Raw genomic sequence first — 13,613 nt, 5'->3', positions numbered from 1 at the left:
CTTCTTCTAAACAAGTCCCTTTAACATCTCATATAACAGTGGTTTGGACCTAATAAACTCCTTCAGTTTTACTTTGGCCTGGAAACACTTTCTCTGTCCTTCTATCCTGAATGACAGCTTCTCTGGATAGAGTAATCGTGGTTGTAGGTTTTTGATTTTCATTACTTTGAATATTTCTTGCCAGTCCCTTCTTGCCTGTAAAGTCTCCTTTGAGAAATCCACTGATAGTCTAATTGGAACCCCTTTGTACATAATTCTTCTCTTCTCTCTTGCTGCTTTTAAGATTCTCTCTTTAATTTTTGACATTTTGATGATAATGTGTCTTGGTGTGGTCCTCTCTGGGTCCAGCCTATCCGGAACTCTCTGTGCTTCCTGGACCTGTAAGTTCATTTCCTTCCCCAAGTTAGGGAAGTTCTGCTTCATTATATTTTCACATAATTTTTCAATTTCTAGTTCTTCTTCTTGACCCTCTGACAATCCTATAATTCGAATGTTCATTCACTTATAGCTGTCCCAGAGGTTTCTGAGTCTCTCTTCATATTCTTCACTTTTTATTTCCTCTTTCTGTACTGGTTGACTGTTTGTTCCCTCCCTATGTTCCGATTTGTTGATTTGATCCATGGCTTTTCCTTCCTCACCACTTGTCTTGTATGTATTTTTGTTCATTTCAGCAGGACTAGCCTTCATTCCTTCCCTGTCTTGATTCAGCCCTGCTGTTAGGTCTGTAAGCTGCCTTATGACTACAGCTCTGAACTGAGCCTCAGAAAGATTCGCTATTTTTTCATCAGACAAGCCTTTTATTTGTTTTTTCGTTAGCTGTGTGATTGGTATTTCAATCATTAATTCTGTCATTCTGACCGTTTTGTTTTTCTTTCCTTCTTGGGCGGGGCGCTGTCACACCTCCTATGCTATATTGGGCGGAGCCCTGTGTGCTTGTCACAAGCTGGCGACCTTTCTCATCACACTGTGGCGCTTTGCTTGGTGGCAGGGGTCCAAGATGGACTCCTGCTGTTAGTCTCCGCTGAGGAACAGGGAGCTGCCTCCCAATGGGGTCTGCCTTCCTCGGCGCTGGAATCACCAGCCGACGGATCTGGTCTGCAGCCGGGGCCAGCTCCCAGGCGCTTCTCTCCTCCCCCCAAATACAGGTGCCTGCTTACCAGGTCCCACTGTTTGCTGCTGCGGCTGCCACCTCCAGCACAGTTCGCTCTTTCTCAGCTGGGGCCTCGCACTTCCTGCCCATCCGGACAAACACCACTTGTTTATGACTTCATACGTTGGACTTCCAAGTAGCTTTATTTTCTGGAACTTCTTATTACTTTTGGTTTTGCGGTAGTTGTATTCCTTCTTAGTTGTAGAGGGAGACAGAGTGTGTTGGTCTATGCCTCCATCTTGGTTGCAAGTCCCTAAACTGTTACATTTTAAAAGCCATTGGTCCACCTAAACTCTGAATACACCTTTTACCAAGGCATGGTTTTTATAACATTGTATATTGGTCATTGGAAAATACTGGTTCCCTGACTTAAGCCAATCTCCACATGTCACACATTTTACTAAACAATATTGAACATCACATTTGTTATATGCCCACCAAACTCATCAGAAAAGTCTTGACGTATTCAGGATCTGTGGAAAGTAGCAGATATGTTTTGGAAGATTCTAACTTTTGCTTGAGAGCTCAAAGGTCATCGGGGCAAGGAAACCCTCAGTTGTTTCTCCTGAAGCAACAGGCAAACGTCAGTCATTTCTGAGGAAATGTCTGACACAAACCCACGTCCAATAGCTGTTCGCCAGTTGTTTCACCAAGTGAAAGCAGAGTCCTCAATGGGTGAGGCCTCCTGCTTGCCTGCCGCTCCAGTGCGTTTCCTGGACGGCCCGGTGCTCAGGGGCCAGCAGAACTCCCTGTCACCCACAAAGCCTATGATATTAAATGTCTGGTCTTCTAAAAAAAAAAATGTGGACTCCACTTTAGAGGATATAGGATAGAGGTCTGAAGAGCTAGAGAGAACGTTGGGACAAGGGGTAGAAGGACACTCCCCTCCACCCGGAGCCGAACTGGTCTGTCAAAGAAGTTCTCCCACTGGGCTGAGGGCACAAGGTCTGCCCAGCGGACTTGCAGACTTGCTGGGGTGCAGGGGTGCCAGGTGCCTCCAGCTCCTGCTCTGTCAGAAAGGGGGCACACTCAAGGTGATGGGCACTGACGCCACTTGTGCCAGCAACTTTTCGGTCCTTCAGTCTCCAGAGCAAGAGAAGGCAGATCAAAGCTAACTAAGACATGGGAATGAGATCCTGGCCTGTAAGGCTGTGGTATGGATGGATGGGGCGGGGCCTCTGGTGGCCTCCCTCGGGCTTGTTTTGCAGGCGGAAAAAAGGGAGCTGATATCTGTGAGTTGAGGGACAAACAGTAATGAATGGCTGCATTATTTATTGTTCCTGAATATTTATCTCCTGTCTCAGGAGAGGACAATGCTTGCCAAGCCCACCACGGTCAGGAAGAAGGTCACAGGCCACCCACAGCCCTCCGTGTTCTCTCTTTCCTCTGCTACAACTGACAATATTCCAAACAGAGGCTGGAATGAATTCAACACAGAAAAAGCCACACGTGACTCCAGGGAATGAAAAATAAGCTTGGTCTCTGTTGAACTTTAAGCCCTGAGAGTGAGGATGGTCTGTTATGTGGCTCAGCAAAACCCTGAGAGTCCCTGCCACACTCCTCAGGGGGCCTGAGACCTACAGCAGGAGCACTGCAAGTCTCGGCCACCATCCCCCACCCAGCCAGCTCCAGATTTCCTTCCTTTCTGCTGGCATTAATATGGCCATTTCCTCCGTCCCTTTCATTTTAAACTTTCTGGGTCATTTAAGTGTCTTATGCAAATTAAAACAAGATACCACTACACAACTATTAGAATGGCCACAATCCAGAACCCTGACCACACCAAATGCTGGTGAGGAGGAAGAGCAACAGGAACTCTGGCTTATTGCTGGTGGGAATGCAAAATGGTGCAGCCACAACGGAAGAGAGTTTGGTGGTTTCTTACATTACTAAACATACCCTTACCATACAACCTAGCAATCACACTACTGGTACTTACCCCGGAGAGTTGAAAACTTATATCCACACAAAACCTGCACAAGAATTTTTACAGCAGTTTTATTCATAACTGCCCAAACCTGGAAGCAACCAAGATACCCTTCAGTAGGTGGATGGATAAATAAACTGTGGTGCATCCAGACGATGGAATATTATTCAGTGATAAAAAGAAATGAGCCATCAAGCCCTGAAAAAATATAAAGGCCCCTGGACGGGTGGCTCAGTTGGTTGGAGCACTGTCCCATGCACCAAAAGGTTGCGGGTTCGATTCCAGTCAGGACGTGTACCTAGTTTATGAGTTTGTTCCCCAGTTGGGGTGCATACAGGAGGCAACCAATTGATGTTTCTCCCATCCTCTCTAAAATCACTAAACATATCCTCTGGTGAGAATTAAAAAAAATATATATATATAAAAGAACCTTCAGTGCATATTGTGAAGTGAAAGAGCCAGTCTGAGAAGGCTGCACACTATATGATTTCAACTCTGTGACATGCTGGAAAAGGCAAAACTATGGGGACAGTAAAAAAGATCAGTGCTGGCCAAGGTTGGGGGGAGGGATGAATGGGCAGAGCACAGAGGATTTTTAAAGCAATGAAACTACTCTGTATATTAAACGATAGATACATGTCATTATACATCTGTCCAAACCCATAGAATGTACAGCACCAAGAGTGAACTCTAAAGCAAATTATCAACTCTGGGTGATCATCATGTGGCAATGTAGGTTCATCAATTGTAACTAACGTACAATTACATTTGTTGTTGGTAATGAAGGAGGCTGTGCCTGTTGGGGGGACAGGGATGAGGGATATATGAAAAATCTCTAAGCCTTTCCCCCAATTTTGCTATGAACTTAAAATTGCTCTAAAAAAATCTAAACTCTTCATTTAAAAAACTGTTCGGTTCTTCCTCACAATTATTTCTTTGCTGAAGTTTTCCAGTGTTTCTTTCATGTGTTTCAAGTGTGTTTATAATTGCCGTTTATAATTTTTATGAAGGCTTCTTTAAAAGTCTTGTCAGATAACTTTACCATCTGTGTCACCACAGTGTTAGTGTCTGTTGACTGTCTTTTTTCATTCACATTGAGTCTTCCTGGTTCTTAGTATGTTGACTGACTTTCAACTGAAATCTGGGCACTGTGATATTATGCTATGAAACCTGGGTGTTATTTAAATGCTTGCCATGGCCTCCTTGGACTCCATTCTAGCGAGGAAAAGGGTAGGCCCCTTTGCTTAGAGAGAAAAGGGCTGTTTGGATTTTCTTTGTTTTTGGTCTGTACTCACTAGTGTTTCAGTTTCTGATTTGTCCAGCACCCAGTCCAGGACATGTGAGGCAAAAGGAAAATCCCAGGGGCACCACTGGGTGTTTCCTCAGGTCCCCAGGTGCCCTGGCTAGTCTGCCTTTATCTCGCCCCTTAAGAGAGTTCCATGCTTGTTTTCCATGTAATGCCCAGTTGAAGAACAGGAAAGTACCTCCACTCCATTTTCCTGGGAGCAGAAGCCTGCGGCCCCACTTTCCACTCCCACAGATGAGCCTGTACTTAAAGGACATTATGGAAGTGACATCACAGAGTAGGCACGCTCCGATGTCTGCCTCTTTGCTATCCCACAGTGCTGTCCAGGAGTTTACTTGTCTGTCTTTGCCCAGCAAAGTTCAGCTGACAAGACAGATTGCTGTAATTGATGATGCTGGGACTTGTCTCACTCTCCCTGTTTCCCCATCTTCAGTTGTATACTTTTGTTTCATAGCAAGTAATTTGGAAGTAACTGTATCTTAATACTAGTGGTTAAAATCAGAGGGAAAAAAACCCACATTTGAATGTATTTCTCTGCCAAGGTCAGAGTGTTGTTGTAAAATGGAAGGCTCTACACACATCCCCACATCCCAGTGCTGACCCCCTTGTTGAAACGACCTCACTGTCATGCCTGTTGGAGGCCTGAGCAGACACCCCCAACTGGCTGCTTCAGCCAAGGTGTCTCAGACAAGGTGAGGCGGGGTCTGAGCTTTCCCTCCTTCCGGTTCCTGCCATCTCAGTCTTCCTTCTGAAAGTCCTACCAACATATGGATACAAATGTACACATAGGATTGGTCTGCATAGCCCTGCGCCCCCACTCCCCTTTCCAAGCAGGCCACAATCTCAGGGACTCTTGTCCAGTAACACTGGGCTATAGTCTATTCAGGTGGACCAGTCATCCTCTCACCCCTCAACCCCCCAACCCTGGACTGGCACCCCACAGATGGGGTCTCCCAAGGGCAGGTGCCCCACCAACAGGAAGTGAGAGGTTAGTACCCACCTGCCCTGGCTGTCCTTTACCCTCACCTCCGGAGGGTTTGTCATCCACAGGAGGCTCAACTGAAGTAGCCAAACCAGAGTGACCACAGTGCCAAAGAGTTGGTATCCCGGGGAACCTGTCCCACAAAGCATCCTCATCGAGACACTGAAGGGGCTTGCTCTCCATTTCAGAGATTCCTGGAGGGTGTTCAGGCTGCTGAGAGACCCCACAAGAACCTCATCAATGAGCAATGACATAAGGCCCCAGGCTTGTGTTTGTAAAGGGAGCTGGGGACCTAGTGTAAAGCCCCAGGCGAGACATGTGGGCAGCTCGCTGGACCACGGGACTGAGGGATGCTGGCCTGACCCCAGGGACCAGGGGTGTCTTCTCTTCAGTTGCCCACCTGTGAAATGAGGGACTTGGGGGGTTGCAAACATTTCTCCCAGGAGAAACACATTCCTTCCCAAAGTAATTGTACTCAGACCCCATATATAGCACCATGAGGGGGGCTCCTCGGGAAGTTCAAACCTCTGCTGCTGGTGAAAGTCCCAGCTCTTTTGATGGCCCCTAAGTCCTGTGCAAATTTCTTGAGGCCCCTCTTACATTCACAGCGTCATCTGTGTTCTTGCCAAAGCAACATACTGAACAGAAGAGAAAGGCTTGGCAGGTGTGAAATGACAAAGCAGCAGACCAGCCTGGGGGCCAACCCTAGGATTTCATCATAAGAAGCCGTCATTGGTAGCAACACCCTTCAGAAATCGCCCCTCCCACCCACATGCCTAGACAACAAAGCTGGGAAGGGAGGGTGAGAGCCCCTGGCTTGGCTGTGGAAGTCAATAGGTTTCACTGCGTGATCCCAGGCCCGCTCAGAGTCACATGGCTGTAAACGGGCAAACCCGATGACAGGGTGCAGGGAACGTAACATCGGTGTGGCCCTCTGCTTCCAGGAGTGCATGTGAGGACTCTGGACGAGACTCTGAAAGCCCCTTTTCTGCTAGGATTTGTGCCCTCAGAGAACAAACGTACTGTACAAAAAAGAAAAAGAAAAAAGAAATCAGAGATACAAAAGGTATAGTAAGCACTTGAGTGTTTTAAAAACCCCAGGTGCTCTATAAACTAATTTACAGTTCAGTGTAGACTTCTATGGAATGTCCTAATGTGTTCTAGAGAAATGAGGGAGGGAGGACTTCTGGGAGGCAGAGTGAAGGCACAGCAAATCCTCTCCCCCCAAAACAATGATAAAATCCCAATAGTAACTACTTCAGGACGCTGGAAATCAACTAAAAGCATGTAACGAACTGAGAAGCATTTATTCTAGAAAACCTATTAAATCTTGTGTCTCAGGGCTAAGGGCGGAAGCCTTCCTGTTGCACATGTCTAAGCATGACTGCTGATCAGGCATGGGTGAAGACAGACTTGCCCACACAGGCGCAGTCCCTAGGAAGTCAGCCTTAAAAATAAACACAGGACACTGAGCAGAGAGCTCACACTGTGGAGAAGTCAGGTTCCACAATTTTTCAGGCAGCAGGAAACTCAAAAGCGTGCCATCGATAAAGAAGGGTTATCACAGTTCTATTATTACTGACAAACCAACATTGCTCAGTGACACAGGCAGACATCACCAGGAATCGTGGACCACAGACATCTGTGCTGAACTGCTCTGGTTTGCATATGTGCATGCACGTGTGTGCATATGTGTGCTTACAGGTATGTGTGGCATGTGTGTGGTGGCTGTACAATCAAACCTATGGAGAAGCCAGAGGCCAAGAGAGCTGTCTTGTGTGCCGGGACTGCTCCACAGAGGCAAGACCACGAGAAAACACTTCTGGGTGGGAGCACTGAGGGTATGACACAGCCACGGGCGACAAGGGAGAGGTGCAGGGGGAAGGCAAGCGCAGGAAGCCAGAGGTCAGTCCTGGACGTGCAAAGTGAGAGGCTGGACCTCCTCCTGGGCATGAGCAGGAGCTGGACACTCAGGCTGGGCTCAGAGTGAGCTGGGTTGGAGATATTACTGAGCTGTTGCACCTAGACGAGACTGAGTGCCTCAGCCCCAAGCGGAGTCGAGGACCAGGCCCCAGGACAATGTGGCTGGAGAGGAGAAGAGGAAGGGGACACAGTCAGCACCCACCAACAAGCCAAGAGAGTAGTGAGATGGAAGGACAGGCCATGCATGAAGTACACACTCCTTCTGAGGGTGGGTTCTGCCTCTAGCAGCATCAAATCCACCAAGTTCACCTGTAAGGGATGGCCTGCCAGCTCCGGACATGAGGGTTCTTTGTCAGGAAGGAAGTGGCTGGACAAAGGACAAGTAGGGGATTTTAATTTCCCCTTACAGCACACTCTGGACACAGGGTGGTGTGGAACATTTCCTCCAGCTGTCCCCACACAGGTCTCCTCAATACCCTGTGTGCGATGGTGTCACCCTGAGCACCGTCCTCTCCAAAGAGGCTCAAAGGACATTGGTCAACAGAACCTCTCCAGCTCAACAGGGGCAGTACTTTCAAACTGGGATTGCTAAAAGCCCTTGGTCTTCCCAGAACTGAGTATGAAAGTTACCTTGGTGGCAAGACTGGCCACTAAGTGGCAGCAGAGTTCTGCAGTCTAATGGCAGTCCTTCTAAAGAGCACGTGGAAAAACTCATATAGAATGTGTCCCTCACCCAGGTTTGGTCTCTCACCCAGGGGCCTGCAGACTTGGTCTTTCTCGTTCTATCTACCTTCTTTATTCAGGAGGTGTATTTATACATAGTACCCCTCACCAAAGACCGCCAAGGGGTTGAAACCGCAGGTAGCACCAAACACTGCATATACTAGATTTTCTCTTATACACATACACCTACGCTAAAGGTTAATTTATAAATTAAGCTGCAAGAGATTAACAACAGTAATTAATAACAGAACAATAATAACAATATACTGTAATGAAACTTATGCGAATGTGAGCTCTTTTTCTCTAGTAATTTTTATGTTTTTCTGAGTCTCTGTGACCATCCCTTACTTGCAGTAAATAGCTTGATGTCACCTGCTTCAGGGGATCCCTTGCTGAAGTCCTTGTTGAGGCTCAATGTTTTCTGGAACAACACGTTGCCATCAATCAGAACTGTTTTTGGTTCATGTCTTCTACGCACTAATTTAATGCCTTTCTCATCTTAACTAAGCACTATCACACACTGGCTGTAACTTTTGCAGTTTGAGGTGTGACAGCAAAACTAACATGAATTTCTTTTTCCTGCTTTACAAGAGTCAGAAAGCACAGACAGGTCACAGGCCCAGTAGCAGCCACGCTCCCATCTGCCTCTCATCTCTCTGCTGTTTTCCAATCTCTGCTCCTTGTGTTCCTCCTTCCCTGCCTGTGTTTTAGAGGATCATGGAATGGCCCCTAACTCCCATCCACGGACAACCTGGCTGGTGACTAGGCCTCTTTAAGTCTCGTGTTTGTCTTCAATCAATCCAGGCATCTGGCAATAAGCAACCTACTGTTACCACAGACGGTTGGAGTGCCAGGAAGTCTCCCCCATTGGCCAAGATGCAGCAGGGGGAGGTTCTTACACTGAGTACTGCCAAAGCTAGAAATATGAATGGAGAGGTCCCCAAGCACACCAAGAGCTACAAATATGAATGGATAGGACCTGAGTGCGCCAAAAGCTAGGAATATGAATGGATAGGGCTCAAGCTTGCCAAAAGCTAGAGATATGAATGGAAAGGGCCCCAAGTGCGCCAAAAGCTAGCAAGATGATTGGATAGAAAAAATAGCCCTCCCCTCCCTATCCCTATTAAGAATGGAGGGCTTGAGCAGGAAAAGGAGACAGTCTTTGAGACAGGAGCCCACTATTCTCTCAGGCAGCACAGCGCCTGAATAAAACCCCTTTCCTTTTGCCCCAGCACCTGCCTCACAAGTTTGGTTTTGTTGCAGCAGGCAGCCGAGCATCTGTTTTGCTCAGTTATAGTACCAGCCCTTGCTCTTGTAGTGGTTGTTTGAAAAAAATCTAAACCCTATCTCTGAAAGTTGAGGAAGGATGTAGATTAACAATTAAGTAAAAAAAGAGAGAGAGAGAAATGAAAAACAGATTGCCAAGGTGCAACTACTTTAACAGAAACGCCACAGATGAGAGCTCATATGAATCAGCAGCAATAACGAGTCAGTCCAAGAGGATGGCTATTTTCTATTGATATAAAGATCATGTTTCCACAGAAGAGCGAGCATTAAAACATGCAGAGCCATATTGATTAGAAATAAAAGAGAAAATGAACATAGCATTGCTAGCCTAATATCCCACTGTGTTCCAAACAATGGAATATAATCATCAAAGTGTGCAAGTGTGCTGTCTTGAGGTTCAACTTATTACTGTCACCTCATACGTCCTTTTCTCTTCTGTGATTGATGACAGTTTGGAGGATTGCTCCCTACCATATTCTCCCTCTGCCAACGGAATCACACTCAGCACAACCATGCTCCAAACACTCCAGCACCTCCGACCCTCGGCAGTCACATGACTCGTTTGGGACAGTGAAACCTTAATGGGCAGAGGATGCAGGACACAGGCCCCAAAGGTTCCTGCCCAGGTGGCTTGCCCTGTGTGCTCCTGTGACTCACCAGAAGAGAAATGTGCTACTGCCCCTTCAGCCCAGGCCCCAAATAAACAGAACAGACCTGAACCAAGGAACAAGTCTGGGTCCCGCCTGGCTAGCCAGGCAGGTAAGTTCAGATAGCATGCCATTTCGCCAGTAAGTCTCCAGTGTACATTTAATCTAGGAATACATCTCACAACCACCATGCATTTCTCACATATAATAAAATATAAAATTCTTTAAAGTCACCTAACATCTAGTCCATATTCAAATTACCAATTGTCTCTAACATGTCTTTTTATAGAATTTATTGTTGCTCTGTTCAATAATAATCCAAATCGGGTTTACAGAATGACTTTTCTTATGATATCTAATATTTTATTCTGTAGCTGCCCCTTCTCTTTATACAAGCATTTTATTTGTTGAACATACAAGTCCTCTTAGAATCGTCCAAATTCTACATTTGGCTCAGTGCCTGCTCATTACATCTTGGCATGTCCTCTGGCCTTGTATTTCTGAAAACTAGCCGTTAGTTCTAAAGGTCTGCTTCAGACTCAGATTCAATCTCTCCTTCATGTTGGGCTGTGACCTTCCCACAGGGTCAGAGCACAAGGCAGAACAGAACTCGGGTCAGCCTGTGGAGAGCAGGACCAATAAAATGACATTGGTCTGGTCCAGATAGCATAAAGTATATAAAACAAAATGGAGTCACTCATCAAGCAAGATGGCTGCCAATCAGCTATGACACTTTGGTCCAAAAGAGAAATTACCTAAGCCATACTAGACGCATCTGGCAAGGAGACACACCCAAGATATCTGCACATGTGATCAGAACAGCTATGTCTGCAGAGTGGGCCCACCCATAGACAGGCTCCTGGGTGAATTCCCCACTCACCATCAGGGGTGCCATGACACTTACCAGGAGACCCAGAAGGGTGGAGTACACCACTTTTAAGGTATAACTGAGGCAGGCTCCAGACCGCTGCTGAGACAGCCAAGCTGCACACACCAGAGTGCTGCTCCATGCCACACTAATCTTCCTTGTCACCAGCCACCGGACACTCTGCCCTGCCAGACTGAGGACTCCGTCTGCCCTGCTGCCCACCTGGCTCCGGAGATCCTTCCTTGCAAGATGCGGATGACTACCTTGCCCACCGTGCTGCCTCCTGGGCCTACAGACTGAGACTCTGGGACTTGGGTTGTTATCCCCCATTGACTGCTGTGTGTGTGTGTGTTATATTTCTTAGATTATTAGAGTGTGAGTAAGATGCTAGTGTATGTTGATGTTCTACTGTGAGTGAACCTGCATTTAATAAAAGCTGAGTGAAGAGCATAGTTTCTGTGTGTGACACCTGTCTATTCCTTGGTGCCGGGCTGCTCAGCAGGCAGCTAGCCGAGCAGCTGCCCAGCTGACTTACAGGAAAGACTGCATGGAGAACACAGGCTGGTGGCACAGCGCCCTCTCTTGATGCCGTGGTTGGCAGCTGGTCTGGTGGTCTCTGTGAAACAATAAGCTTCTATAAGTAGAAACTTTACTTCATCCACTGTTTGATACACTGTTTGAAATATAGTCTCCACAGAAAAAGATGGATGCATGCTGGATTCTTTCATTATTATTTACTGATGATTAAAACATTGAGTAAATTTCACCCAACAACCTTCAGAGAAAAATGACATATCTGTTCTTGTGATTCAGATTCATTATGACTCATGGATTATTATGTATTTGCTATACTTCAGTCCACTGCAGTCCCTATGTTTTTGTTCACAATGTTACATCTCTGGAATCCAGAGCCTTTCAAGGTGGTCCATGTGTAATTTTGAAATTACCTCATTAGTCTTGTGAGTTTCCTTCCTTTTATTCCACTTTGTACATTTACTTGTTTGTACAATATAATAAACCACTCCTCCAAGAAATCTGCCATTTTAGACACTACCACCCAGACGGCAGAGGTGTTCATAACTCCTAGAACTGTCCTCACGAAATGTGCTAGAATACAATTTTTTTTAAAAGTTAAATCCTGCCCTGGCCAGTGTGGCTCACTGGTTGGAACATCGTCCCATAAATCAAAAAGGTCGCGGGTTTGATTCCTGGTCGGGACACAGGCCTAGGCTGGTTGCGGGTTTGGTCCCTGGTCAGGGCACATATAAAAGGCAACCAATTGATGTTTCTTTCGCACATCAATGTTTCTCTCCCTCCCTTCCCCTTTCTAAACTCAATAGTCATGTCCTCAGGTGAGGATTATTAAAAAAAAAAAAAAAAAAAAAAAAAAAAAAGTAAATCGTGTGATTCATGCAGACAATGGAATACTATTCAGTGATAAAAAGAAATGAGCTATTAAGCTCACAAAGGAACCTGAAGTGTGTGATGTTAAGTGACAGAAACCAATCTGAAAAGACTGTATACTACAGTATTCTACTACCCCAGAAAATGGCACAATAATTTACAAAGACTAAAATCACATAAGGAATACCTGTGGCCACCAAAGAATTAAATGAAAATAACTACAAAGATATCATGAACTTTCCAAATACCTGAAAATTAAGCAATACATTTTAAACAACTCACAGGTCAAGGAAATAAATTGTAGGATAAATTAGAACTTTTGATAATAAAATGATTTTAAAAAGAAAAACAATACATCACCATCGGTGAGATGCAGCTAAAGTAGAATTGAAAAAAAATGTAGAATTGTATTAGAAAATAAGGAAGGTCTAAAATCAATGATACAATCTTCTACCTTATGAAGCTAGAGAAAGTAGAGCAAATTAAGCCCCAAGTAAAGAAGGCAGGTGTGGCAGGCACAGTGCTGCCCCTGCCCTAGGATCCTGTGAACATGTGGCCTCACCTGGCAAAGGGACTTTGCAGATGTGGTTAAGGTTACAGATCTCAAGATGGAAGATTATCCTGGGTTATCCAGAGGGCCCAATATAATCACAGGAGTACCTTAGAGTGGAGAACCATTCTGAGTTGGGTTGAGAGAAAAGGGTTGATGGATGGAGGGTCAGAGAGACATGTGGCCTTGCTGAGGTGAGAGGCAGAGGAAAGTGTCATGAGCCAGGGATATGGGAAACCTCTAGGCACCGGAAAAGACAAGAAAGCAGATTCCCCCACTGTAACCCCCCTGGGTACAAAGGTGACCTTCTCAGAGACATCTTCTGGAGACCCCTGATCCAGTCTGGACCCTGAGGAAGGGAAGAGCTCAGGAAGGAAGGTCCAGCCAGCTCAGGGACTCGCATACTGTCAGGCCAGGGAAAGGGGACTCAGGAGAGGGGCAGCCCAGGCCTGGCTGAATAGGGCCTGCAGGGAGCTCCTGGTGAATTCTCCTCAACCCACAATCACGGTGCTGGTCCACATCTCAGTCCAGGGGACGGGGCCCCATATGCCCCGTAGGATCCAATGAGCAGTCTGAACTCTGACCCTCAAGCCCAATGACATACAGGGCCAGGATGCATGCCGAGTAAGGGGGCGGGTTTGAAGACAAAGCACCTTCCATGGGACAAGTCACCGGATTTACAATTTGAAAAAATAGTTCTGATTTCTCACTATGAACTATTTCAAACCTAGAGACACTAGAAGCTATGACACACCAGTGTACCTGATAGTAAGGATTAACAAATGTTAACACTGTGCTATATTTGCTTCAGCTTATTTTTAAATGAATAAAACATTAAAAAAAAAA

General features: G+C 46.0%; 1 protein-coding gene across 21 annotated transcripts in view; it reads right to left on the bottom strand.

Moving 5' to 3' along the window:
- PCBP3 (poly(rC) binding protein 3) overlaps nt 1-13,613 on the bottom strand; it is a 203,939-nt gene that overhangs the window by 68,943 nt on the left and 121,383 nt on the right. Inside the window, exon 1 of one of the 21 annotated variants that reach the window (XM_090272283.1) lies at nt 11,349-11,367. The exons of the other annotated variants lie outside the window; for them this stretch is intronic. The gene's annotated coding sequence lies outside the window, so the exon portion shown is untranslated. Of the gene's footprint in view, nt 1-11,348; nt 11,368-13,613 lie in introns of those variants that run through there. 21 annotated transcript variants of the gene reach the window in all.

This window comes from Furipterus horrens, unplaced genomic scaffold (assembly GCF_987537825.1).
Source record: "Furipterus horrens unplaced genomic scaffold, mFurHor1.1.pri manual_scaffold_1, whole genome shotgun sequence".
Taxonomy (NCBI): domain Eukaryota; kingdom Metazoa; phylum Chordata; class Mammalia; order Chiroptera; family Furipteridae; genus Furipterus; species Furipterus horrens.
This window is presented reverse-complemented; position numbering and strand designations above follow the sequence as displayed.